The sequence below is a fragment of the Trichechus manatus genome, unplaced genomic scaffold (assembly GCF_000243295.1).
Source record: "Trichechus manatus latirostris isolate Lorelei unplaced genomic scaffold, TriManLat1.0 scaffold00198, whole genome shotgun sequence".
Classification (NCBI taxonomy): Eukaryota; Metazoa; Chordata; class Mammalia; order Sirenia; family Trichechidae; genus Trichechus; species Trichechus manatus.
Genome location: NW_004444134.1, coordinates 4,462,057 through 4,488,305, shown reverse-complemented (window position 1 = coordinate 4,488,305; position 26,249 = coordinate 4,462,057). Strand labels below are relative to the sequence as shown.

General features: G+C 42.0%; 1 pseudogene; it reads left to right on the top strand.

Annotated features, from left to right (window-relative positions):
• The first annotated feature begins 55 nt into the window (after nucleotides 1–55).
• Nucleotides 56–26,249, top strand: LOC101353270 (serpin B6-like; annotated as a pseudogene).

Below are 26,249 nucleotides of genomic sequence, written 5' to 3'. Positions count from 1 at the left end.
TATAATAGCCAAGAGCCAAGAGGACGATTAACTGTCAGGACACACAATGATAACAATGTTTCTCTCCGTGCTCTGGTTCCAGCTCTCCACCGTGGACCCTCTGGCTGAAGCAAATGGCATCTTTGCCATCCGTCTTTTAAAAGAAGCTATGTGAAGAGAACCCTTTATACAGAGTATTTTTTTCTCCCCTTTGTGTCTCCTCTTCCCTTGCCCAGCTTTTCCTGGGGGCAAAAGGAGACACAGCTGCCCAAATGGTGCAGGTAAGAAGGGGCCTCCACTAACAAAAAAAGGAGGAATTGTGTGTAGTCATTACGTTTGCCAAGTTTCTGGTTTTCCCAGGGCTTCGAACAGGTTCGAATTTGCATTTTTAACAAGTTTCCTGGCGATGCTAATGCTGCTAGTTAGGGACCAATTCTGAGAATCACTAAAAAAACCCAAACTCAATGCTGTCCTGTTGACTCTGACTCATAGCCACCCTACAGGACAGAGTAGAACTTCCCCATACAGTTTCAAAGGAGTGAGTGGTGAATTCGAACTGCTGACTTTTTGGTTAGCAGCTGAACTCTTAACCACTGTGACACCAGAGCTGCTGAGAACCACTATTAGAGCCAAAACCTGTTGCTATCAAGTCGATTCTGACTCATAGTGACCCTATAGGATGGAGCAGAACTGCCCCATAGGATTTCCAAGGAGCAGTTGGTGGATTCGAACTGCCAACCTTTTGGTTAGCAGTCTAGCTCTTAACCACTGTGCCATCAGGGCTTCTTACTAGTAGAGCAGTGGTTCTTAAAATTTATTACATATAAGAATCACCTGGGGATCTTCTTAAATTGTAGATTCTGATTCAGGATATCTGGGGTGGAAATGCAAATTCTCAGCAGGGGGTCGAACCTGAGCTAGCCAGTTGGAAGCGCTGGGTTTTCCTTTCTTTCAGCACACGATGGGATTGTTCTTTTTGGCTTCCTCGTAGGGCCATGGAAACCATAGTGGTGTGGTGGTTAAGAGCTATGGCAGCTAACCAAAAGGTCAGCAGTTCAAATCCACCAGGTGCTCCTTAGAAACTGTATGAGGCAGTTCTACTCTGTTCTATAGGGTCGCTATGAGTTGAAATTGACTCAATAGTAGTGGGTTTTTGTGGGGCCATGAGTCTGGCCAATGAGCTGTGTGAAGTGACATTATTAACTGATACTTTGAGAGCCTCTAGAATTCCTTTTGTCCCTCTAGCACGACATGAGCAACATTTGAGATGGTGGCTACTCCACTGGCCTGGCCCTGAGTGCCCTGCCTACCTGTGTTATTTTAAGCCACTGATATTTTGGGGATTATTTGTTACCACAGTGTAACTAAGCCAGTGTAACAGGACTGATACAAACTGTACATTATTTTCTTCCACAGCTCCAGGGAGCTGCTCATGAGGACTTCTACTAGTGCTGTTGGAATGGGAAGGGAGAAAACACCGTGGTAGGACTGGGCAGATGTGTGATAATTTCCTCCGTAGTTCACTTTTTACCTAGACTCAGAGATATTGCTGTATTGTGGTAAGGCACTAGCCTCAGCAGTAGTTGATAAGCTCTAAAGTCCAGGCTGTGCCTCTGATTCACTATGAAGCCTCTCCTAAGCCACATAACTTCTCAAAACCTTATAAGAGAGATGATATCATTTTGGCCTACTGCTTCACAAGAGATAATCCAATGAAATGTGTATGTGAAAGTGCTTTATAAACCAAGAGTATTGTGTATATTAGCCATAAAAATATTGGTTGTATAATGTCTGGAGAATTTTCTAGCTCAAAAAGTTTCTGTGGCTGCATAAGAGTTTATTCAAGAGAACAAATCCAAATTGCATACTGGAAATCCAAATTGCATACTGGAAACCGATATCGTGGGTGGAGAATCCATTGCTTGGCCTGGAAAATAATTTTGAATATGAGCAGAATAAAAATCTAGAGGAGACAGCTTCAGAAGTTTGAGAACTTTTGCATAATAAAAGACTTATGCAGTTTTGACAGTCATCTCTTAGATACTATCTTTGGTAGGGTGCTCATGTATCCCATCTTTTGGGGCTGTGGTTTTTACTTGGCAAGCCTTCTTTGTCCCACCATCTTACCTTCCCTCCCCAAAAAGAGTAACTTCCCTGCCCCTCCTTCCCCTTTGCAAGTTCCCCCTCTGTATATCATTATAGAAGATCAGAGCAGGAAGACACTAGAGACCATCTAGCCCAGGGGTTCTCAACTTCAACTGCATATTAAAATCCCTTGAGGAGCGCTTAATCCTATCCAGCCCTGGATATTTTAATTTTTTTTTAGTATACACTTTTGAAGTGTTTGAATTTTTATTTACCATGCATGTAGTTTTACCAACCAACATAACTAAACCAATAAAAAGAAAATAATGATGTGCATGTTAAAGTTTGCACATAAAATTAGTTCTTCTCCTTGGCCTCCTGGATACAGGAGCAATACATGGAGCAATTTCAAAGACTAACCTAATATTAAAAACAAACCAACCCATGCCTACCCTCAACTGAAAATTCTAATTTAACTGTTTTGGGATGCTGCCTCAGCATTACTAGTTTTAAAAACCTTCCCAGGTGTTTTCAACGTACTATCGGGGTGACTAGCATAGATCTTGTCCAGTAGTTCTCGACGTGTAGTTGCTGTGTGTGCAATATTGGAATAATCTCAAGCCGCACACACCCCCAACCCCTACCACTAGACTTCAGCAACTCTGAGGCTGGGGCTTTCCAGGTGATTCTGATGCATTCTGAAGTCTGAGAACTGCTTATCCAGCCCCGCACCTCATGCCACAGGTGTGATGGACCTGAGCTTAGAGGTTAATAAGTTCAAGTGCCAGGGACGGATTACCCAATGAGCAAGGTACGCATGGGTTTCCTTGTGTGTACTTTCTAATCTGTAGTGAACAATTTCACCTGTTTTCCACCACAGATGTAAGCAGGTGTGCACCTTGCTTAGTGGTTAATCTGCCCATTCATGTCGCTTCTAGTTCTAGCCAAGATGGAGTAATAAGTATTGGATTTATCGCCCTATTGTAATTAACTGTAAAACTGGGAAAGATGTATAAAACAACTGCTTTCTGGAGCTGAGCAGACAGTGCAAGGCTCTGATCTTTGAGAGAAGGGCATCACGTGAGGTGAGCTCCATTTTCTGCCTGAGTGCACTTTCCAAATGATGGCACAGGAAGAGGAACCCACACAGAAAGGGCAGTCTCACGGGGAACAACAAGGAAAGGGTGGAGTTCAGGGTTGCTGAAGGACATGGTGCCACAGAAGAGAAAGCAACACAGAAAAAAAACCCAGACCAAACCGATTGCCGTGGAGTCGATTCCGACTCATAGTGACCCTATAGGGCAGAGTAGAACTGCCCCATAGGGTTTGCAAGGAGCAGCTGGTGGATTCGAACTGCTGCCTTTTGGTTAGCAGCTGAGCTCTTAACCACTGTGCCACCAGGGCTCTGCCATTTTGATTACTCTAACTATATAGGATGTTTTGAGGTAGGGAAGGGTGAGGCTTACTTTGTTCTTTTCCTTCAATATTGCTTTGGCTATTCGAGGCCTCTTTTCCATATAAAGTTGGTGATTAGTTTTTTTCATCACAGTAAAGAATGTTGGAATTTGCATCAGGAAATGTCTTTTACAGCTGATTCTTCAAAAGAGAATCCATTCAAGGATTATGCATCATATTTGGTTGTTATGTCTCTTAAAAATCTTTTAATCCAGGATGCTTCCTCTGGACACCCACCCCCTCTTCATTTTTGGAGACATTGACTTGTTGAAGAGATTAGTCATTGTCTTGTAGAATGTCTCACAAACAAGATTGCTATTGGTATTTATGTTAGTTAATTTCATCTAAAATAGAGTTAGGAGTAGAGAAGATGTACAACATAAAATATTTCCAGATCTTTATATCTTTAGCTGCTAAATCAGCTAGATATGTCCTATCTATGAGTATTTCACAAAATATAACATGGACCTTGTTCCCTGTTCATAAATGCATCTCTGTGGCATTATTTACAATGACTACCTAGTGTTCCATTATGTAAATGTCCTATAATTTATCAGTCATCTAAAAATGGACATTTAAGCTAATTATAATGTTTTTACTATTACAAATATCACTGACAATTTGAAGGGAGGGAAATTGCAAGTCATTGTTATTTTCATTTCCATCTGTTTATTAGCCATTCATATTTCTTCTTTTAGAATTAGCCTTTTTTTATTATTAGCCTACTTTTGTATTTGGGATATATATATATATTCTTTTTGAGTTTTTAAGCACTGCCTATGGATTAAATAGATTTTCTCTTTGTCATATACATATTACAGATATTTTCCATGCTTTTAATTTATGTCTTAAGTAAATAATGTTTTCCTTTTATTTTAGTAGTCAAATTTATCATTTTTTCTTAGTGTTTTCTTCCTTTGGTGTCAAATATAGACAGTCCTCTTGACACTAAAATTATATAAATGTCCACCTATATTTTTCTTTGGAACTTTTATGATTTCAATTTTTTATATTTTTAATCCATTTGGTATTTATTTTAGGCAAATGAATGAGAAACCGAATTTAAAAAAAAATATTTTATTGCATTTTTGGTAAGAGTTTACACAAGAAATTAGGTTCTCATTTAACAATTTCTACACAAATTATTCGGTGATACTGGTTACATTTTTCACAATATGTCAACATTCTCATTAATTCTGTTCTGGTTGTTCCATTTCCCAACCTTCTCATCTTTGCTTTACCGTAATTGTTGACCATCTGGTCTCCTATAGATGATATTTTAAAGGAGTGCAGTACTCCAGGTTATATTCTTTATTTTATGAGCCTCTCTGTTATTTATGAGCCTCTCTGCTATTTAGGGGTAGTTTCACTTCAAGGTTAAAAGAGTATCTCAGGGGAGAAACCAGATTTTTAAGGTAAAAGAATTTTCTGTGTTTGTTAAAAATAGTGAAGATATTAGTTAATCTAGTTTTATTGGACAAAGGCATGGTTTCTAGGAACATGACATGGTAGGATTCCCGCATAATACACTGCATGTGTAACTCTGTCTTGAGGAACAAGTCAGCCTGTGCTGCTAGAGCAGGGAAACCATCAAGTGCTCCGTATGTCCTTTTACTAATTAACCATGAAAGATGAACACAAGTATGTTAGCATAACAGCGTTCATGGTAGCTTATGCTTGGGGCACTACTGTAAACCTTGGGATTATTGCTCTAATTGTCATTTCTGTTCATTGTTGATGACCCACGTACATAGCAAGTTTCAGTCTACCGAACATTAACACTGCTGCTTGGTCACTTTCCGGTTTGCTTACATGATCCTTCCCCAAATGTTTGAACCTTCTGGACAAAGTCAACCCACCTCTCTGTTAAGATAGGGAAAGACCCAGTGAAGCTGAGTTTCTTTCTAGATTTTACTTGGTGAACACCCACTGTTCTTTGGGAAACTGAAGGATGGCGCTTACAATGCTCTGTTTTTCTTTTTTAACAGATGCTTTCTTTAAATAGGGGTGAAGACATTCACGAGGGTTTCCAGTCACTTCTCACTGAAATTAGCAAACCAGAAATGGAGTACTTGCTGAGAATAGCCAACAGGCTCTTTGGAGAGAAGACTTAGGATTTCCCCTCAGTAAGTTGTATCTAGTGAGGTCATGACTGATAAAGAAAAAATGACTAACTTTAGCAAAGCTATCGGTAATCAGGGGTTGTTGTTAGCTGCTGTCAAGTTGGCTCTGACTCATGGTGACCGTATGTACGAATTAACAAAATGTTGCCCAGTCCTGCCCCATCTTTACAATCATTGGTATGCTCAGTCCATTATTATAGCCTGTCTGTATTTTGAGGGCTTCCAACTTAGGGGGCTCATCTTCCAGCATTATATCAGACAATATTCTGTTGTGATCCATAGGGCTTTCATTGTCTAATTTGCAGAAGTGGATTGGTAGGCCTTTCTTCCCAGTCTGTCTTAGTCTGAAAGCTCTGCTGAAATGTGTTCACCATGGGTGACCCTGCTGGTATTTGAAATACTAGTGGTATAGCTTCCAGCATCATAGCAACATGCAAGCCCCCATAGTACGACAAACTGACAGGCAGGTGGTGGAGTAGAATTAAAGACCCTAAATAAAAGTAACTTCTTGGGAAGCCCAAAAAAGAATGATAGGTGTTGGAGTGGGAGTGAAGGGATGGGTCATAAAGGTATACAGTAGAATACCATCTTAAGGGCCTTAAAATCCAGTGACCATGATAGACTGCTCTTTCTCTGTGAGTTATGGCTAGTCAGTTACATTGTCGCTCTGTATCATCTTCACAGTGTAGTCACTGACCCCATCTATGACAATCTGGGGTTGATGATAGGAAGCTGACCATCTCATCGACATAATTTTTAGAATTTCCACTTCTCAGAAAAATCCGTTGGCTATTTAGGAATGGGAAGGATTGTTTTAATACCAGTATTTCCTCTAGGACTTTAAAGAATCTTGCCAGCAATTTTACCAGTCGGAGCCAGAGGTGCTCTGCTTTGCAGCAGCTGCCAAGGCCTTCAGGCAGTGCAACAGTTCCTGGGCTGCAGAGAAGACTGAAGGTGAGAGCTTTCACTTTTATGTTGTTATTAGGATCTCCATGAATATTTCTACCATATGTAAATGGGTAAGATTATTAGACAAGGGAAAGTGCTGTGTTTTTAATTATTCTGGGAGACTTAAAAAAAAAAAAAAAAGGCTTTACAGCAATAGTCACCAGCAAATAAAATTTCTGTTAACTATTTACAACCTCCCCCATGTGTCTGTCAGTTTGTTGTACTGTGGGGGCTTGCGTGTTGCCGTGATGCTGGAAGCTATGCCACCAGTATTCAAATACCAGTAGGGTCACCCATGGCAGACAGCTTTCAGCTGAGCTTCCAGACTAAGACAGACTCGGAAGAAGGACCCACTGGTCTACTTCTAAAAAGAATTAGCTAGTGAAAACCTTATGAGTAGCAGAGAACATTGTCTGATATAGTGCCAGAAGATGAACCTCTTAGGTTGGAATGCACTCAAAATACGAATGGGGAAGAGCTGCCTCCTCAAAGTAGAGTCAACCTTAAGGAAGTGAATGGAGTCAAGCTTTGGGGACCTTCATTTGCTGATGAGGCATGACTCAAAATGAGAAGAAACAGCTGCAAACATCCATTAATAATTGGAATGTGGAATTACGAAGTATGAATCTAGGAAAATTGAAAATCCTCAAAAATGAAATGGAAAGCATAAACATTGATATGCTAGGCTGAAATGGACTGGTATTGGCCATTTTGAATCTGACAATCATATGGTCTACTATGCCAGAAATGACAACTTGAAGAGGAATGGCGTTATATTCATTGTCAAAAAGAACATTTCAAGATCTATCCTGAAGTACACCCCTGTCAGTGACAGGAAAATATCCATACACCTACAAGGAAGACCAGTTAATACGACTGTTATTCAAATTTATGCACCAACCACTAAGGCCAAAGATGAAGAAATTGAAGATTTTTACACCAACTTCTGCAGTCTAAAACTGATCGAACATGCAATCAGGATGCACTGATAATTACTGGTGATTGGAATGCGAAAGTTGGAAACAAAGAAGAAGGATCAGTAGTTGGAAAATATGGCCTTGGTGATAGAAGCGATACTGGAGAGCCCATGATAGAATTTTGCAAGACCAAAGACTTCTTCATTGAAACTACCTTTTTCAACAACATAAACGGCAACTATACACCTGGACCTCGGCAGATGGAATACACAGGAATCAAATCGACTACATCTGTGGAAAGAGACGATGGAAAAGCTCGATATCATTAGACAGAACAAGGCTGGGGCCAAGTGGGGAACAGACCATCAATTACACATATACAAGTTCAAGTTGAAACTGAAGAAAGTTATAACAAGTCCATGACAGCCAAAGTACAACTTTGAGTATATCCCACCTGAATTTAGAGACCATCTCAAGAATAGATTTGACACATTGAATGCTCATGATCAAAGACCAGCTGAATTGTGGAAGGACATCAAGGGCATCATACATGAAGACAGCAAGAAGTCATTTAAAAGACAAGAAATAAAGAAAAGACCAAAATGAATGTCAGAAGAGACTCTGAAAGTTGCTCTTGAACATAGAGTAGCTAAAACGAAAGGAAGAAATGATGAAGTAAAAGAACCAAACAGAAGATTTCAAAGGGTGGCTCCAGAATACAAAGTAAAGTATTATAATGACATGTGCAAAGACCTGGAGTTAGAAAAACAAAAGGGAAAAACATGCTCATTTCTCAAGCTGAAAGAACTGAAGAAAAAATTCAAGCCTCCAGTTGCACTAGTCAAGGATTCTACAGGGAAAATATTAAACGATGCAGGAAGCATCAAAAGAAGATGGAAGGAATACACAGAGTCACTATACCAAAAACAACTGGTCAACATTCATCCATTTCAGGAGGTAGCATATGATCAGGAACCAGTGGTACTGAAGGAAGAAGTCCAAGTTGCACTGAAGGCATTGGTGAAAAACAAGGCTCCAGGAATTGACGGAATACCAACTGAGATGTTTCAACAAACAGATGCAGTGCTGGAAGCGCTCACTTGTCTATGCCAAGAAATTTGGAAGACAGCTACCTGGCCAAACGACTGGAAGAGATCCATATTTATGCCTGTTCCCAAGAGAAGTGATCCAGCCGAATGTGCAAATTATCAAACAATATCATTAATATCACGTGCAACTAAAATTTTGCTGAAGATCATTCAAAAGTGGCTACAGCATTATATTGACAGGGAACTGCCAGAAATTAAAGCTGGATTCAGAAGCGGACATGGAACCAGGGATATCATTGTTGATGTTAGGTGGATCTTGGCTAAAAGCAGGTAATACCAGAAAGATGTTTACCTGTGTTTTATTGATTATGCAAAGGCATTTGACTGTGTGGATCATAACAAATTATGGATAACATTGTGAGGAATGGGAATTCCAGAGCACTTAATTGAGCTCATGAGGAACCTGTACATGGATTAAGAGGCAGTTGTTCGAAGAGAACAAGGGAATACTGCGTCGTTTAGAGTCAGGAAAGGTGTGTGTTAGGATTGTATCCTTTCACTATACTTATTCAATCTGTATGCTGAGCAAATAATCCGAGAAACTGAACTATAAGAAGAAGAACTTGGCATCAGGATTGGAGGAAAACTCGTTAACAACCTGCGATATGCAGATGACACAACTTTGCTTGCCGAAAGTGAAGAGGACTTGAAGCACTTACTCTAGAAAATCAAAGACCACAGCCTTCAGTATGGATTACACCTCAACATGAAGAAAACAAAAATTCTCACAACTGGACCAATAAACAACATCATGGTAAACAGAGAAAAGATTGAAGTTGTCAAGGATTTCATTTTACTTGGATCCACAATCAACACCCATGGAAGCAGCAAAAATCAAAAGACGCATTGCATTGGGGAAATCTGCTGCAAAATACCTCTTTAAAGTGTTAAAAAGTGAAGGTGTCATTTTGAGGATTAAGGTGCACCTGACCCTAGCCATGGTGTTTTCAGTCGCCTCATATGCATGCGAAAGCTGAACAATGAATAAGGAAGACCAAAGAAGAATTGACACCTTTGAATTGTGATGTTGGTGAAGAATATTGAATACACCATGGTCTGCCAAAAGAATGAACAAATCTTTCTTGGAAGGAATACAACCAGAATGCTCCTTAGAAGCAACGATGGTGTGACTATTTCTCACATACCTTGGACATGTTATCAAGAGGGATCAGTCCCTGGAGAAGGACATCATGCTTGGTAGAGGTTCAGCAAAAAAGAGGAAGACCCTTAACGAGATGGATTGACACAGTGGCTGCAACAATGTGAGGATGGCGCAGGACTGGGCAGTGTTTCCTTCTGTTGTACATAGAGTCACTATGAGTCAGAACCGACTCGACAGCACCTAACAACAACAACAACATTCCCAACCTATCAATACAGCAGCAGCAAGGCCTCATATCTCAATGCATAGCAGCCAAAGAATGGCTGGTGTTTGAGGTGGTCTCATCCAGGTTCATTTAGTTTAAAAAACACATAGGAAAGTTGATTTTTTCCCAGGCACTGGGGACACAAAGATGGAAAACAGTCCTGATGCTGGAAGATCTTTGGCTTAATTACAACTGTGAGAGGGAGTGTACCCATTCAGGGCACCCAGCCCTGCCTTGAATGTGGGAGCTGGGGAAGCCTCATGGTGGGCCTCATCCTGTGGGCATCATCTCAGGGCCTTCCTCCTAAAGGCTGTGTTGTGAGATCAGATAAAGTAATGTAGGTGAAGTTCTTGGTGCCTGCTACATGGTAGGACCCTGTAAAGTTGGTGGTTGTCTTAGGCTGGGTTCTCTAGAGAAGCAAAACTAGTAAAGTGTATAAGTATTTATATAGAGAGATTTAGATCAAAGAAATGGCTCACACAGCTGTAGAGGCTGGAACGTCCCTAATCTGTAGGCCAGGCTGGAGGCTTCTCCTGATTCATGTAGCCACAGGGGCTGGTGAACCCCAGATTGGCAGGTCAGACAGCAGGGCTCTTTTTCACAGGCTGCAAAGATGGACAAATCCCAAGATCAGCAGGCAAGACTGCAGGCAAGCTGTCAGCTCAAGTCCCAAGAACCAGAGGTCAGATGAACAGGAGCCAGCTGCAGGATCCACAGTGAGCAAAAGCCAAGGAAACTCCCTTCCAGCTGATTGGCTACTCACAGCAGATCCCATCACAGAGATGATCACATTATATCAAATCTCATCACTGAAGTGATCACATCCTCATACAACTGCCAAACTACATCATAACTGCCAAACCACTGAGAATCGTGGCCCAGCCAAGTCGACACACAACCTTAGCCATCACAGTGGTTGTCACCTATTCCCAGACACCCATCTTCCGCAACTCTCCACCCCACTATTCCAGTCAGACATGGCAGATTTTCCTCATGCTAACCTCCCCACCCCTCACTTCTGTATTTCTCCACACTCAGAGTGGCAGGATTCTCTTCCTCCTTTCAGCACTTTTTCATTTCTTCAGTCCTTAAAAGCTTTCCTCATAAAGCCAGATATAGCTACAGTTTTACTATATCCAACCTGTTAACTTATTTTATAAATATTTCTCTATTTTATCGAACTATTTAATATTGCTGTTCTATTTATTCCTACCTTCTCTTTAAAAGAATTATAATTTGCCTTCTTGCAGGGACAATAGCCACTTCAACTCTCTAAACCCCATCTTGTTAAGAAAGTTTCCAACATCCTGTGAAAACTCATGTATTACTTTTTGATGGCAATATCAAATTTACATTAATTTGACTTCCAGGCACTATAATTGTCATGGTATATTCTTTATGTGTGTTATTACAGAGTGCATGTCCAAATATTATTTAAACCCATTTTCCTTCTTTTTTAAAAGACAAAATCTTGGAGGTATTGCCTGCCAACTCATTTGACTCAAAACTGGTCCTCATCAGTGCTGTATGTTTCAAAGGGAAGTGGTCTAAGCAGCTTAATGAAAAACATACTGGAAAAAAGCCTTTTAAAATTAGCAAAGTCAGGCTATGTCTATCTGTGTAGAAACTGTCTTGAAACATTGGGACGCTGAGAATGACAATTATTCCTTTTGGGTTTTTAAATGCAATTGAGGCCTAAACACCAGAGATGATGTTCTTGTTATCTGCATTATGTGAGTATCTTGAGTCAAGTTCATAGTTTTAATAGATTATAACCTTTTGCCCTCCTCTTTCAGTCATCTGGTTGGTCATCTGGTTTCCACCACATGTGTTCCTTTTAGAATGAGAACAGACAAGTGTGGATGATATATCATCGAGGAGGTGCACACCCAGGTCTCGGAGCTGCCCTGCATGGGAGGGGAACTGAGCATGGTCATCCTGCTTCCTGATGATGACGTAGATCTAAGCACGGTGAGATGCATGGTGCTGCGCTTTGTGTACCCACCTCTAAAACACACCCTTCTTAGCATTCTTTTTTGGAGGAGAGATGGTTTAAAATTTAAATGCAGCTTCCAATTGTTGTTGTTAGCTGCTGTCTAGTAAACCCCATGTACAATGAAATGAAATGCTGCCCAGTCCTGCACCATCCCCATGATTGGTTAGCAGTTGGACCACTATGGTCGATAGGGTTTTAACTGGCTGATTTTTAGAAGGAGATCACCAGGCCTTTCTTCCAAGTCCATCTCAGTCTGGAAGCTCTGCTGAGACCTGTGCAGCAGCACAGCACCATGCAACTTCCACTGACAGATAGGTGGTGGCTACATATGAGGTGCATAGGCCAGGAATCGAAACTGGGTCTCCCACATGGAAGGGGAGAATTCTACCATGGAACCACCACTGCCCTCTGCAACTTCTGATACTCCATGTTTAATTTTTGAGTGGTTGGGGTAAGTTGTGGCAATGTAAGGCTATCTCACGTGCTGTCATGTTAGGATCCTACCCTGGGGCCAGGCTTTGGCTGCACAGCTTCATCCCCTGGAACTGTGCAACTCTGCAGCCCTGCCTACCCTCTGGCTAAATCTGAAGCATTGTTGAAATCTGCATTAATTCAGATTAACACTACACAAGGTACCCTGGTGGCGCAGTGGTTAAGGGCTCGGCTGCTAACTGAAAGGTTGGTGGTTACTCCATGGAGAAAGATGTGGCAGTCTGCCTGCTTCTGTAAAGATTACAGCCTTGGAAACCCTGTGGGGGCAGTTCTACTTTGTCCTATAGGGTGGCTATGAGTTGGAATTGACTTGATGGCAATGGGTTTAACACTACACAAATGTGTTGGGTACTTCCTATGTGCTAGGAACTGTGGGAAATATGAAGATAATTAAACATGACCCCTTTCTCCAAGGAGTTTACAATCTACTATCAAAGAAAAACAAGTACACTTACTACAAGATGTTGTTGCTGTTATTGTTGTTAGGTGCCGTCGAGTAAATTCTGACTCATAACGACCGCACATACCCCACATACAACAGAACGAAACACTGCCCAGTCCTGCACCATCCTCACAGTCATTGCTATGTTTGAATTCATTGTTGTAGCCACTGTGTCAATCCATTTTGTTGAGGGTCGTCCTCTTTCTCGCTGACCCTTTAGCTTACCAAGCATATCTTTCTCCAGGGACTGGTCCCTCCTCATAACATGTCCAAAGTAAGAGAGATGAAGTCTCACTATCCTTGCTTCTAAGGGGCATTCTGGCTGTCTCCGCTGCTATCCATAAGGTTTTTACTGGCCAATTTTTTCAAAAGTAGATCACCAGGTCCTTCTTTGCAGTACGTCTTAGTCTGGAAGCTCCACTGAAACCTGTCCACTGTGAGTGACCCTGCTAGTATTTGAAATACCAGTGGCGTAGCTTCTAGCATTACAGCAACATGCAAGCCACCGAAGTATGACACACTGAGAGATGAGTGGTGGTAATGCAAGATCCTGTTGCCGTCGAGTTGATTCCAACTCATAGCAACACTATAAAACAAAGTAGAACTACCCCATAGGGTTTCCAAGGCTGTAAATCTTTACAGAAGCAGACTGCCACATCTTTCTCCTGTGGAGCAGCTGGTGGATTTGCCCATAATATAAGCTACCCCAAAACCAAACCTGTTGCCATCAAGTTGATTTTGACTTATAGCGACCCTGTAAGATAGAGTAGAACTGCCCCATGGGGTTTCCAAGAAGCGGCTGGTGGATTCGAACTGCTGACCTTTTGGTTAGCAGCTGAGCTCTTAACCACTGCACCACCAGGGCTCCTGTAATACAAGATAGAACATGATAATTCAATGTGTTTGTATAGTACCTTTTGCAATTTAGAAAGCACATTTAATCCATTTGTATATTTGGTCTTTAGGACAAGTCTAGACCATAGCAAGGCACGAATCATTGCCCTCATTTTACAGAGGAGGAATTGAGGACAGAGGTTTAATAACTTGTGTAAGATCACACAGCGAGTGCTGGAGCTGGGATTAAAGAGATATGAACAAAAGGAAGAAGATGGAAGTTGAGCTCAAAAACTCAAGAAAAAGGCTGGCAAGCTGAAAATCTGGGAGGGCGTTTCAAGGCAATGGAACAACAGGAGCGAAGGTGTGGAGAGAGAAACTCATGAACGTAGTCACGGAGGGGCCTGGCTGTGTACAGAGAAGAAACGGGGAAGAGAGTTGTAAAGGCTGGGGCCTTTGAAGCTGAGTTTGCACTTAATTCTGAGGGCCATCGTTTATGTTCCTTGGAGTACACACTCTCCTTGAGGACCAAACAAAAACAAACAAACAGAAAAACCAAGCCCACTACCCTCTATTTGATCCTGACTCATGGTGACTCCATGTGTTGGAGATTAGAATGGCTCCATAGGGTTTTCTTGGCTGTAATCCTTACAGAAGCAGATTGCCAATGGTTTTTTCTGTAGAGTTGCTGGGTGGATTTGAACTGCCAACCTTTAGGTTAGTAGTTGAGCACAAACTGTTTGCACCACCCAGGGACCTGTCCTTGAAGGCTAGGGCACTGCTGAATTTTTTGTAGTCTCCCCAGAACCTAGCATAATGCTTGCACTTTATTTGAAGGTGACTGCAAATGTTTAGGGGGCCCTGGTGGTGCAACAGCTAATCCCTCAGCTGCTGGCAGTTTGAACCCACCCAGCAGCTCCACAAGAGGAAAGACTTGGGCATTTGCTCCCACAAGCATTATAGCCTAGGAAATGCTTTGGGCCCCTTCTACTCTATCACATGGGTTCACTATGAATCTCAGTGGACTTACAGGCACCTAACAACAACAACCAGTGTTTACCGTAGAAACAATTGAAACTGCAGCTCAGAGGATAATCTGGCAGGACACAGAGGCTGGGCTGGGCGAGGAGGAGGAGGGAACTAGGCCGGAAGAAAGGCAGGGGCTGTGGAAAGCCAGGCTCGTGCTAGAGAAACATGACTGTATTCCGTTTGCTCAAGATTACCTCCTATTTTGACAAGGAAGCCACCTGCAGTCAGTGGGGGAAGGCAAAATGAAACCAGACTGATTTGCAGATCTTGAGGCAGAGCTATTTCTTTGTAGTTGCATGAAGAAAGAAAGATTCTTGAGGCATAGCTATGTGCTGTCCTCGCCTTGTTGACTATTAAACACAGTTGAGCCTTAACTGAAGGGGGACTTGCTATACCCTTTTCTCCCTCCTCAGCAGTAATCTCTCCTCCCACTTCAGGTACTTAACTCTGCTGTCTTCACTTCACCCACCAAAGCAGAAAAATCGCTGATAGCTGCTTGTTTGTTGCTGCATGTTTCAAGGACAATTTCACCAGGAAGGCCACACTGACCCCTGACTGGAATCAGCCCCCTATGCGAGTGTTCCAGTGACTCAGCCACCCACACACATACTCTCGTCCTGCTCTGTGGTTGCTACTGTGAGGCAGCGGCAGTGCCTGCCTGGCCCAGCATGGTGGGCCCCTTACTGGGGGCAGATGGCTTGGCACAAAACAAGTTTGTTTTTTTTAGTTAGTATTTGGCGAATTCATTAATCCCCTTTTACTTGTCCTCGTGAAGTCACTGGACCAACACTCCAATTTTAATATTAAAACAAGCAAAGTTTATTGAAGGAATGAACCGCAGGAGAGCATGCCTTCAGCTTGGCTGTAACAGTATGCTCTGCCTTACAGGCAAAACAAAGAGATGTTTGATAAGTAGAGTGAGTACAGATAACAGCTTCACATGAAAGCAATGGCAGGCAAGGAGGTGAGATTTACAAGGGTGAATTAACTGTGAAACTTTCTTTACATCAGTTTCTAGTCTGACACAAATCTCTCATTCTTGATACAAGTTAACTACGGCAATATTTCTAAAATGAAAAGCATAAACAATTTTGACATGAAAGTTTAGTAATATGGAAGTTAAGTGATATATTTGCAGCTGGGCCAACTTAATTGAAATCTTTGGATATAGCACTGACCATTAATTAGGAAAGTGTAAATAAACTGCTTATTTAGCTGAGAGAAAAGAGATAATGCCTAGGTGCTTGCTGGGGAACTTGTTAAGGTAGTTACAACAACATGTTTATAAGGTCTAATTTACTTAATGAAGCTTTTTCAAAGGCCAGTTGTGGGAGCACTTTTAACATAACAAGCAAACTTTAACAGAAGCCTAATGGTTATCAAATGTTAAAAAGCAAAGATGTCACCTTGCAGACTAAGGTGCGCCTGACTCAAGCCATGATGTTTTCAGTTGCCTCATATGCAGGCAAGAGCTGGATAGCTAATAAGGAAGACCAAAGAAGAGTCGATGCCTTTGAATTATGAGTTATGGTGTCGACAAAGAATATTGAATACACCATGGGCTGCCAAAAGAATGAAAAAATCTGTCTTGGAAGAAGTACAGTCAGAATGCTCCTTAGAAGCAAGGATAGTGAGACTTCGTTTCACATTCTTTGGACACATTATCTGGAGGGACTAGTCCCTGGAGAAGGACATAGTGCTTGGTAAAGTAGAGGGTCAGTGAAAAAGAGGAAGACCCTCAATGAGATGGATTGACACAGTGGCTACAACTATGGGCCTGAGCATAGCAACGATTGTGAGGATGGCGCAGGAATGGGCAGCATTTCGTTCTGTTGTACATAGGGTCACTATAAGTTGGAACCGACTCGCTGGCACCTAACAACAACAACAATGGCTATCATGCGAGTAGAAGTAAAACCCTTAGTTTAATTTCGGAATGGAGTGTTTTGTTACCACAGTGGCGGGTCTGAGCCGCCTGCCACAGAAGCCAATACTGAGACAAGGGTGAGGTGAGCAGCAAGAGTGTTTTATTGTATATCGATATACAGGAGACAGAGGGGAATGAGCTCCTCCAAAAGACCTGTCTCCCCACTGGAGACTGGCTGAAAGTTTTTATATGGACAGGATTATAGTTTCTCTTCCGGTGGTTACATTCTGCCCTCCCCAGATGATCTAACTTCTTACCGGCAATCCTTAAAGGTCATCTGGCACCATTATTGTCACATCACAGATGAGTTAACCCTAGTCCTTGAGGGTTATCAATTTGTTCTGCCACCCTCCAAGGAGGAACTTTAGTTAATCTTACTGGAACAGGAGGAGGGAGAAAGAATAACAAAAAGGAAAGTATCATGAGGAAAAGCAGGGGCTAGTAATGACGGTAATTGAGTTTATGCAGCCTGTTCAATCCTCCCTTTCTGCTGGAAGTTTCTCAATCTTGGGAAACAGGGCATCGCTTCTTCTGGCTACTTCCGGCTGGTTAGGAGCGTCGCTTGGGTGAGAAACCTCCTGGTATTAGCTAGGGGCTGTAGGGGCGTGGGGGTGAGTTAGAGTGGAAGTTAGCTGCATCTTGGTGAATTAGATGCCATGCGTCCCCAGAGCCTGAAGAAAGGGGATCTCGACTTACCACGGTAAAAATTTTTCCAGCCTTAAGAGTATCTGTAGTTTCTCTTGTCAATATTTTCATAAAACAGGGAACACAAAAACAAACCAGAATAATCACTACCCTTAAGGTTATTAAGGAGGTTAACCGGGATCCCAAGGAAGAAAAAATGCTGGAGAACTTTAAAAGGTCCTTTCCACCTAGGGGCCAATTGATCCTCTGGGCGTTGATTTTTTTCCAGGTTTTCAACAGGACCCAATCTCCAGGTTGCAACCTATGAAGGGGAGTGTCAGAAGGGAGAGACAAGCGGGCAAAAGCATATTGATTAACAGTGTTTATAATGGTTCTCAGAGTACAGACCCAGTCTCTTTTCTCCACCTTGGTTATTACTGAGGTGGGGAAAGTCAACTTTTTCAGGAATGGTCTTCCATATATTAATTTATAAAGGCTTAAGTTAAGCCCACTTCGAGGGGCTACCCAGATTCTGAGCAGGGCAATGGGCAGAACTTGGCTAGGGTTTTCTTCAGAGTGTGATTCACCTTTTCAGTCTTCCCAGTTGACTGTGGCCTCCAGGCTGAATGTAATTTTCAATTAACGTCTAGAGCCTTACTAACCTCTTGCATAACCATTGCCATGAAGGCTTCCCCATTGTCGCTTTGTATGGATATTGGCAACTCAAAACGAGGAATAATTTCTTTGAGTAGTACTTTGGTTACCTCTAGAGCTTGTTCAGTGCAACAAGGAAAAGCCTCTACCCACCCTGAGTAGGTGTCCACGAAGACCAACAGGTACCTGAAGTTCCCAAGTACCCAGGGCATTACTGTGAAATCCACTTGCCAGTCTTCTCCCATGTTTGTTTCTCGGTGTTGGACTCTCGGTTCCATTGGGTGGGGTGAAGTCTCTGGATTGTGTCTTGCACGTAGGGGACAACTCTTTATAACATCCTCGATGGTTTTTAGGAAATTTGGCCTGGTAGCCACCTGTAGGATTCACTCAAGGCTGGCATCTCTCTTGTAGTGAGTTTCTTCATGTAGAGCTGATACTATATACCACATGCTTGGGTCTCGGGTGACAGTACTTTCTTTCAGAGTTTATCAGTCATTTAGAATGAGAAGTGAGGTGAGCATTCTTCAGCCCTATCCAGGTTCTGGGCGGTGTAGTTTTTGGCCTCTTGTTCTTCTCTCCGGACCTGGAGGGGCTAGGGCAGCTGTCAGCAAGGCTGCTTTTTGCTTCATTCATTTTTTTTTTCCTTTTTCTGTCACCTGATCTCTATTGTTGAAGACTTTGAAAACAATTTCAAGTAATTTCCCTGCCCAAACCCCGACAGAGCCCTCACTAAAAACAGTACCCTGATGGGTGTGGGAGGGGCAGACCATACCTGAGGCAGTCCAACTCTCACTTTTTGGCTCTCCCTCTCTCCTCTAACCTCCTCTACCCTCTCTGTACGAGAATCAGGCTCCACCTTTCTCCATCCCAACTGGTTGACTGCAACCACACCTTCTCCATACGGGGGAGGGGAGACCAAAGCAGGTACCAGGACTAATCTTTTCAAAAGTGATTCCTCTGTTGAGGATTCAGGGAGCACCTTTGTCTTCAGTTTTGCCTGAAAAAGAACTTGGTTAGAAGGGTTTAAGGTCTGGTAGAGGGACATGAAAGCTTGGACATAGGGGACCTCGTCCCGTTTCTTTTCTTTTTTACAAAACAAACCAAGCTGCAGAATCGTATGGTAAGCCATGGACTCATGTTGTGGCATCCTTCCTGGCCTCTTAGTTGACATTGGGGCCACACATTATTGCATAAAAATATCAATTGTTTTTCTTTTTGGATCATGATCTTCTTATAGAATCTTTCATCGAAAATGATTGATGAATGGTAATTGGGCACCATTTGGTCTTTAGGATCTCAAGCACCATACAGCAAACTAGGAAATAAAACAGAAACACTAACAACAATATTAGGCCAATTGTCCAAAATAACCAACGAAACCATGACCCTAGGGTCTTTGAACCAAGGAAATAATTCTCATGAGCTGTTTGTTTATGCATAAGCAGTATCAGTAACTGTTTTTCATGTGTCTCAACAGCAACTACATTCTGCAAAAACCTCAGACTGAGTATTAATGTGAATACAGCAATGTTTATCTATTAAGGTACAAACCGTTTCTTGAGAGACTAACAGGAAGGCTAATACTCTTCTATTTTGTAAAATCATAGCTTGAATTTTCGATACTTTTCTGGTTATGATATTTACAACTTTGCTAAGTTTACCAACAGGAATTTCTAATTTAAGAGTTATAATATTTAAACCCATTAGTTAGGTAATTTAGAAGAAAGGAAAATGGTTTCTTATATCCAGAAAGTAGGACCTTAAAACATTTGCAATGTTCTCACATAAAACCCACAGTATCTTTTTGTTTACTCAATCTTATGTAGTCAGTTTTTGTTCCATGTGATTCTGGATCAGCAGCGGCTGTAAACTCATCAGCTTCTGCATAAGAGTTCTGGAAGCCTTGACTGAGTCTAGTCACAGCTTTTTCATAGGTCCAGTATCAAACATTTTCAGCAAATCAGTAAAGTAAAAACTTATCTGTAGATGACAAAACTTATTATGGCCATGATTAATTTATAAAATAATACTCTTATAGTGAATGACCTGGTAGAAGTTAATTATAAGCATAACTTAAAGGCCAAATCAAATCAGTTAAAAAAAAAACTCCAGATAAAAATATTTTTAAATATAACCATTAACCGTATTTTTAAGGAACTTCAGATATAATACACAATAATTTTGAGACATAATACCATATAGTCAGGATATACCAAGAATATACAAGTCTCTAAATACCTGAGTAGTAATAAAAAAAGGCTTCATAGGTGAATGATGTGAATTCTCCAATCAAACTATTGGCTTTGATAAGGCTAGATTAAAAAAATAATAGTAATAAATTTGTGACCAAGTTAACAACAAAGACATAATAATAAAATTATGACATAATATTATATATTTTCTGTCTAACACTAGGCAAAAACACAAGAGGAAATACCAACTTCAGCCCAACGAGAATCAGGCTTGTCCCCCAATCCTGACAACATTCCTCGTACCATTTAAAACATGCTAAATAACCCGCTTTAGCACTTTTTTCTTACAAAAATCCCTTGTGGCTTTCCATGAAGTTCCAGAGCCATCAGGAGCCCACCACAAGCCACTGTGAAACCACACCCAAATCATTCAACCAAAGATCTCAAAGGCAAAAAACACCAGTCCTTTTCTTTTCTTTTCTCCAAAGCCATGTGGTCCATCTTTCGACCCAGGAATCTCACTCCATTGAGAGACCAAACCCCCATCTTTGAGGCAGACCACACAAAGAACAAATTAACCCCTCAACTCAGAAATCAAAGAAAACCCCTGCCATTCCAACAGCAAGAAACTCAACTCTCTACCCTACATGCCATTCAACATTAATGTTCAAAAAAATACCATAAATTATAAATTAAACCCCTAAACTTTAGTCAGACAGATAAAACTTTTGACCATATTAAATAAATTTCCTTTTTAATAAACCTCTTAAACGTCTTTGTTTCATACCTCTTATAGTGCATTCTTTTAAAATGGCAAAAAGGAACACACTCATTAGCAGACTTAAGTATATATATATATCTATATATATTCTTGCTCTTGTGGTGTAAAAAGCTAAAGTATATAAGCTTAAATTATGACAAATATCTATTAACTTAATATCAATAAGTTACATAAAATGTCTTGGGAATTATTTTAAGCCTGTATATAATAAAATATAACTGTTGTTGAAAAAAGTCTGTTTAAATATTCTAATTTTCATTTAACTTTCACTATTGCTCATATTTTATCAACTGGCTTTGGAAATTGCAAATTCTCTGTTCGGCTGACCAATTCATTGATATGGTATAACTTTAAGCCTCTGGCTACTGCTGGAAACATTTTTCCAGGCCATTTCAGGTGTGTCTCATTGTGATTTCTATTCTTTTTGGCTTCTTAGAGTTCCCCTGTAATAGACAGAACTTGTTTACGGTTCTTTTATGACTGGGATCTATCCAATTTCTGATAACTATAGCAAAGCAGCAATTTTTCTAATCTTTGTCTTGAAAGGGTCTCTACCTAGTTGGTCAGAGTCTTTAAAAGATTCCCTGGAGCTACACGACCTTGGAGACTGGGAGCTGGGCAGTGGAGGCCTGATCTTGCCCCACCATCACTCTCTTGATTCATAGAAGACATTTACATATGTTTAAGTTGACCCTAGGCATTTTGAAGGGCAAAAGGTAACTAATTTCTTTCTTTTTCTGTTCCTTTGTTTGGTATTTGGTATACTCTCACTTTCAATGTCTGTTTTTTTTTTTACTACTCCAGCTGCTCTGGTCTCTTTTCAAAGGGGTGTGGGGGCTTCTCTGCTCCTGTGGCCTTGGTGTCCCTCCTTTCCTTTGTTTTCTTGAGATATGGCCTTCAGCCTGCAAGGTGGCAGCTAGGAAGGCTGCCTGGTGCTTTTGGTCTGCAATTTTCTTTCTTTCTTGTCCCTTATCTCTGCCAGAGTAAACTTGGCAGGCCAGCTCTACTAGCCAAGGGATTTTTAACCCTGTACCTCCTTCTTTCTGAAGCTTTCTCTTAATATTGAGGGCACTTTGTCTTGTAAAGATTATATTGACCGTTCTGGCATTTTCAGGGCTTTCAGGATCCAGATCAGCGAACCTGTGAACTTGATCTTAAGATACTATGGCTGTCTCAAGAACCAGTCTCACCCGGGGTATTTTCACTTTCCCTAACAGCCAAATCAGGGCACCCAAGTAGATGGTATAAGACTAGGTACACACAGACGATGGACAGGACAGACACAGAACCACAGTAAACGAATAAATCCCGCAAGCTGCCAGAGGTGCTCTCTACCCCTTCAACCTCTCAGACAGCCCTGCCTGCCGACAGAGGTGATCTTAGAGAATCTCAACCTCCCAAACATACTCAGAGCCCTCACACACCTAAGACCAAGACTCCAGAGTCACCAAGAGTCCTTTTCTGTGACCCTACTTACTGGGATCAGTCATCTGAGGCGCCTCCTGCCTCAGAAACCAAGGGCTCAGATCCCATTCTGGAAACCTTGGACTGCCCTATCTGCCCCGGCCCTGAGCACAACAGGGAGAGGTAACATGGACTCACCTTAGGATCCTCTTATACCAGTCTTGCTTTTTTTTTCCTTACCTCCATCTGGCACGGTTGGGGACTGGTGGTGCCACAGTAGGCCTCGGTGCTGTTGGCAGCTCCCTGGAGGCAAAGGGAGCCTCTTGTAGCCGGCTGCTCAGGGAGACAGCCAGACAATCCTGGGCCGGCCCCGGGGCCACCACATCTCAAGAGACTGGAGAGCCCCACGTTGGGTGCCAGAATTTGTTACCCCAAAGGCAGGTCCGAGCTGCCTGCTGCAGAAGCCAATACTGAGACAGGGATGAGGTGAGCAGCAAGAATGTTTTATTGTATATTGATATACAGGAGACAGAGGGGAATGAGCTCCTCCAAAAGACCTGTCTCCCCGACTGGAGACTGGCTGAAAGTTTTTATATGGACAGGATTATAGTTTCTCTTCTGGTGGTTACATTCTGCCCTCCCCAGATGATCTAACTTCTTATTGGCAATCCTTGAAGGTCGTCTGGCACCGTTATTGTCACATCGCAGATGAGTTAATCCTAGTCCTTGAGGGTTATCAGTTTGTTCTGCCACCCTCCAAGGAGAAACTTTAGTTAATCTTACTGGAATAGGAGGAGGAAGAAAGAATAACAAAAAAGAAAATATCATGAGGAAAATCAGGGGCTAGTAATGGTGGGAAGCAATGGTGGTAATTGAGCTTATGCAGCCTGTTCCAATTTTAGTTCTGAAATCCTCCCCCTCTCCCAAACTAGCCCTACCAGCACCTCAAAATTTAAAAGTTCCTCACATATACCTAAAATGATACCATTTATATTTTAAATCTTCAACCTTTATTCATGCGCCTGGGTGGTGCAAACAATTATTCAAAACAGGAATAGTTCAGCTCAGGGTAGAGGATATGAGAAAAACCACTCAGGAGATTGATTTTTCTCTTACTATTATAGGATGGGAGTCCCTGGGTGGTGCAAACGATAATGCGCTCAGCTGCTAACCTTAAGGTTGAAAGTTTGAGTCCACCCAGAGTCACCTTGGAAGAAAGGCTTGGTGATCTACTTCCAAAAAATCAGCCATTTAAAACCCTATGGAGCACAGTTCTACTCTGACACATATGGGGTCGCCAGAAATTGGAATCAACTCAATGGCAACTGGTGGTGGGGGTGATGACCTTTATAATATAAGGAAGGTGCTTTCCCATCCATAGAAGCATTTCTGGTAAGCAGGCTTCCCCACCGCACCTTTTGGCTGAAGGTCAGCCCCTTTGCCAGTGGCGTGGGAACAGCAGTCTGGGCGTCACATGGGCCTCTCACCCAGCTTTGCCCTTGTAAGATGGCCCAGGTAGGGAAAGGTCAGATACAATGATCTAAACAATCCAAAGTCCCACTACCACACACTGAAATAGAACTTTTAGGGAAAGTAAGTAGGGGGGTGCTTTAAGCTGATACTGGTGAGGCTGCATCTTGGGAACTTTTGAGGAGTTTGAGGACTCTCCCAGCCCCAGCTTAGGGCTGCCTATCAGAGGACCTGATCACATGACCTGCCTCACCCTCTTCCCTCAGACCAGCTCCTCTTTCTGCTTCCCCCAAGCCAGCCCAGAACCTGCAGTCCTCTCCCACTGGTCAAATGCCCAGATGTGGATTTCTGTTAGCACAGGCAATGCTACTGCCTCCTGCCTCCTCTAGCATGTCTTTCTCTGGCCCCAGAGACCCTGTTAAAGATTATTGGAGTACTCTGTGCTCCAGTGGGCATTTCTTGTTGTGCCTTACAGGCTGGTAGACAGAGTTCACAGGCATCCCAATAGCATGTCTTATTCAAAACAATCTGGCCTCCCCATAAAGTACATGCATGTAAATAGATGAAAAGTGAAACTCCTGACACTTGTCTTCCCTGGAAATGCCTTCTGGGTGTGATTCTCCATAAAGGCTAGCTGCTCTTTTTCTGAGCATCCAGTAGTACACCATTAGCTCCCTATCTGTACAAATTACTTTGGCCATTTCATCACAGCACCAAATTTTGGACCAAGTCTCATTTTCATTTTGAGATGGAAGGAAATATACCAAGAAAAAAGCCTCCTAACACTTCCAATTACTCAAATGTCAGGTGCAAAACTGCTGATAAGAGCTAAGATGTGGGTTCAATTCTTTGCCAATGGGATGAGAAGACTACTCACTGTTAGTGATAAAGCAACATGATTAGATTCAGAGTGACCAACGGTAGATAAAAATACAACCAATTTCTAATTAGTAAAGAATCATTTATTTGAAATCAACTTTGACCTTCATCCTTAACCAGCTGAGTAGGTACAGGAAATCTGAATATTCTTGAACTGGAACTCCATTTTGACTGTGTCTTACAGCTCTATAAACACCACCCTACCAGACACAGGTGATCATTGGGGGTGGTATCAGGGCACTTGGGGACCTGGCATAGGGCCCAGGCCTGAGATGCCAGGCAGCAGAGCTTGTGGCTTGGGAGCCATTTATCTTGGGCCTCAAAAAGGGCCTCAAAGTTAGACTGTTGAAATTATATCCTAATGAGGTAAAATATAGAGTCACTGAAATAGATACACTGAAAAGATGTGTCTTCTAATTATAAAATTTTAACTTGTGTCCCATTAACGAAACTACATAATGATGTTTGATAGAAAAGATTTTTTCCAATACTTGGTAAATTAATGAATTCCCTTTTACCTAAAGTGCTAAAAGGGGATTTTGGTAAATCCTATAGTTAACTTGGGGATAAACCAAAAAAAAAAAAACAAACTTGTTGCCATCGAGTTGATTCCAACTCATAGCAACTCTGTAGGACAGAGTAGAACTGCTCCCTACGGTTTCCAGGAAGTGGCTGGTGGATTCTAACTGCTGATCCTTTGGTTAGCAGCCAAACTCTTTAACCACTACGCCATCAGAGCTCTAACTCTAATAGCACAGTTATATTGCATTGTATTTCTATGTTCGAAGTATCCATTTCTTAAATATAAAATTCTAAAACATACCACAGTGTTTGGCATTTTCTCATTTTTCATTAAGCGAGGAGCCCTAAGCACTGGCATGGGCTTTATAAACCTCTGTGAGGCCCTCTCACGGAAAGAGCACTTTGAAGCCACCATCCTGGACAGCTAAGGAGGGGGAGCAGGTAAGCCTGGTGGCTGAACTACACTGGGATTCTGGGGCTCTTCTCCTTTTTCTTCCAGGTGGAAAACACGCTCAGGTATGACAACTTCTGTGCCTGGACAAAGCCAAGTGTCATGGATAATGGAGACATAAGAGGTCTCCCTGCCCAGGCTTAAGCTGGAAGAAAACTACAGTCGGGGGTCTATTCTTGGAGTTTGGGAATTATCAATGCCTTTGACAAAGCCAAGGCTGACTTCTCTGGAATGTCATCCAAGAGAGACCTGTCCCTGTCCAGGTTTGTGCACAGGTCCTTAGTGGAAGTCAACGAGGAGGGCACGGAGGCAGCATCTGTGACCAAGGTGGTCGCAGTGGTGAAATGCACAAGCCTGATACCAAGATTTAATGCAGACCCCCCTTCCTCTTCTTTATCCAGCACACTGGAACAAAGAGCATTGTGTTCTGTGGAGGATTTCCTCTCTGTAAACAATTCCTTCCTACCACCTTCTGCATTTTACTTCCTCATTTCACAATATGCATGCAGTTGACCTCAGCCAGGCAGCAACAAGAACCCCCAAATAAAGAAGTGCACTTGAAATTCTGA